Source organism: Erpetoichthys calabaricus, chromosome 3 (assembly GCF_900747795.2).
Source record: "Erpetoichthys calabaricus chromosome 3, fErpCal1.3, whole genome shotgun sequence".
NCBI classification, from domain to species: Eukaryota; Metazoa; Chordata; class Cladistia; order Polypteriformes; family Polypteridae; genus Erpetoichthys; species Erpetoichthys calabaricus.
The window spans coordinates 148,615,217-148,618,896 of NC_041396.2; positions in this window are offsets into that span (position 1 = coordinate 148,615,217).

Here is a 3,680-nt window from a genome sequence, read left to right on the forward strand (position 1 = left end):
GGACGCAGGTACATGCCCGTGGACGCAGGAGACATAGTGTGCAGGCGCCACACAAACCACCAATCCCCACAACCCCGTTCCTCCCCAATCCCCCCCCCCCCCCCTCCCCCCCAGCCCAACAGTGAAACGGGAGAGAAGTAATATGGAAGCAGGTACATACCCATGGACACAGGAGACATAGTAAAACAAGAGGAGTCAACGCCCCACCCCAGAGTGAAACGGGACACACTACGGAGTCCACAAAGCTTCATACATCAAACCCGAGATGGTACGGACACACGTCTGAAACCGCGGAAGCAAAACTGTCTCGGCTCCAAAACCAAACAGCTCAAAAACTAACACAGCTGCAACAACGAGCCCACGTGGACAGATATAATGAACGTAGATGCCTATAACGCGCATCTCAAACTGTGGAGGCAAAGCAGGCATGGGTTCAAAACGAAACAGCTCGAGTGACCGAGGTACAAAAACGTGCCTGCCTGGATATAATTAATGAATGCAGGCGCCTACAACGTGCGTCTGAAATGCCGCAAACCAGGCAGGCACGGCTCCAAAAAGAAAGAGCTCGACTAACCGAGATACAAAGTGAAATGGGAAGCACTACGGAGTCTGCAGTGGTCCACAATGCACCGCATAATAGTTCGGAAAGAGCTCCGTATTAACAGTGGGGGGCCCCAGAGTGACACGGGCGAACGCTCCGTATTAAACATACGTCATCCTCACACGTCCAAACTATACAGCATAGGTGAATCACATTACAGTGATGCATTATTAACAGTACGGTAAAGATCACAGTATCGCAAACAAATGAAAATTATTACTCGAAAAAGGGAAAATATAATCACCACGGACCAGGTGTCATTGAAACAAAAGCAGGATAAAGCGACGTCAGAAATGAAAGACAGAGTAGAAAACAAAGTAAAACGTCATAAAGAGGTTAAAAAAGGGGGCCAAACACATGGAGAGCAGGTTACAGATAATGAAAACCGGAATTCAAAAGCTTAAAAAAAAACGTAGGCACGAAACATGTGCAGAGCAAGATACAGAATATGAAAGCGGAAAAAAACGACAGTGTCAAGACAAACAAAGTAAACATTGCATTAGCGCAAAGAAAGAGAAATTATTACTTGGAGAGATAACGACAAGTTGAATAGAGATCGAATATATGGACACAGGTGATATGTTAAAAGTATGTAAATATTGTAAGGCTTTGAAGTTTAAGTCAAGAGAATTTCAAAAACGGACTTTACCACACATGCATTTATTGGTTACTTTGCAAAAGAAATTATTGACCGCTGATGTGGATTGTTTTGTCTGTGCTGAAATGCTAAACAGAGAAACCAATCCTGAATGATTGGTACAAAGTCATTAAACACATCAAACGGACCTCATTTAAAAGATTCAGCACATTGGGACTCGAAAGATTCCAAATATTGTTTTTACAGAAGTTCAGAAATAAAAGTGAAACTAATGAAATAGCAACAATTCAAAGAAAAAAAAATCAAACGGGGGTTGGCGAGCGAAGCCCCCTAGTACAATAATAATATAATAATACATTTATAAAATATGTAAAGTATGTCACTACCCACAATAAAGGAACAAAGTCTCCTAAGAAAAGAATCTGTTCTGCACCTTCTTATATAATTCATCCAATGTTGATACACAAGTCCAGCTTGTCACTGACGTGGACCCTCAAGTTCTTGTAATAGTGCACCACCTCCACATTCACTTCCTAAATAGTTTCCAGATATATAAGGTCTTTGGTACAGTGAAAGTCAATAACCAGTTCCTTAGATTTGCTTATTCTCTTTACATCAAACACAAAGTTGTCCACCTGACTCTATTACTCTGTCTCATCCCCTTTATCAATACACCCCATAAGTGCAGAATCATCTGAGAATTTTTTGTAGGTGACATGACCTAGTGTTATATTTTAGTCTGAGGTGTACAGAATGATGAGAAAAGGAGACAGAACTGTTCCTTGTGGTGCTCCACATCCATATTAGAAGCACAGACCTTGAGTCTCGCAACCTGTGGTCTGCCTGACAGACAGTCCATTATCCAGGACTCCATAGACTATTCCACCTGCATATATCTGAGAAATACCCCTTAACAGGGATGACTGGATGGTAATGAAGGCATTGGAGTAATCAAGAAACATAATCCTCACAGTTCTGCATGCTTTGCCCAGGTGAGAAGAATCCTTGTGGGCCAAAAAGATAATTGCATCCTTCACTACAGTCTTTTCTGATGTGACCAAATTGCCTACTGATCTTTCACAAGAGGACTCATATAGTCCAGGACTAGCATCTTTAGGTCTTCATGATGTGAAACTTAAGTGCCACTGGATTGTAGTCATTAGGTGAAGAGGGGCCTGGCATCTTTTGAACAGGTACAATGCAGAATGTTTTCAACAGCATTGGCACTTTCTGAAGCCTTAGTTACAGAGGATACCACACAAAATGGTCAAGCATATACCTTAAGTACTGTCTTAAGTACTTAGGGACTGATTCCATCTGGTCCTGCAGTTCTTCCTGTGGGAAGTCTGATCAGTTATCAACAGTTATGGACATCACATTCTGATAGTCAGATGTGAAGTCATCACTGGCTATAGCAGTTGAAGTGGTAGGAGTGAAATAAGTGCAGGGAGTTGTTGATGCAGTAAAGAGTGGGTGGAGGGTCTGACCATTGGCAGAAGGTGTCAGTGGGATGGAAAGTCTATTAATAAATTGGCTCAGGGCATTAGCTTTGTCCACATCCTCTTCTAGCACTTGAGCCCTGGATTTCTTAAGTCCAGTAATTATGCCCAATCCATCCCAAACGCCTTACACATTAGTCTGATGAAGTTTGTTTTTCAGCTCAATTCAGATGGTGCAGGGTTGATCAAGTGTTGGTACAAGAAGCAGTTTAACCATTTTTACAGAAATCTAAGTCGTGGGTGCAACTGGATTTCTGCATCCCTGTTAAATCTGCTGTCGAAATGTGCCTTGTGTTCCACTAAACGGCTAGCAGAATGGGCAAAGCCCACTTTATTCTACAACACTTCATGGAAGACCTCGACCACCCCACCTTTGATCAAATGGCAGTGTATCACAAAGACTAAAGTTTCGCCAAGGATTTACCTAGTATACAGACACCTTTTCTAAGCGTACCAGTGAGTACCAGCAACTTTTGTTAGTGTTGCTTGAAGGTTCATGGTGGGGACTCAGGGCCCCCCCGCTATTCAATCAAATATATCTGTTGTTGTGATGCCCAGGAGGATCGGAGGAGGGCTTGTGCCTCCTCCAGAACACGAGGGGGCGGCCTCCCTGGTTGCTGTGGGGGCCATGGGTACAGAGCTTGGAAGCTCAACTCTGTAGGGGCCTGTGGTCACCGCCAGGGGGCACCCCGATGCCTTGGGAGCCCTGGACCTCAGTACTTCCGCCACACCCGGAAGTGCTGGAGGGAAGAGTATTGGGGACACCTGGAGGACTTCCGGATACACCGACAGAGCTTCCGCCACATAGGGGTGTGGCTACAGAAGCCCTTAGGATGCACCTGGAGTCCATCCGGGATGTATAAAAGGGGCTGTCTCCCTCCAGTCAGGGGCAAGAGTCAGGTGGAAGAGGACGAAGCTTGGTGAAGAGGAGTGGAGGCAGACCAGAGATTTGGAGAAGGCATTGTGTTGTGGCCAGGACTTA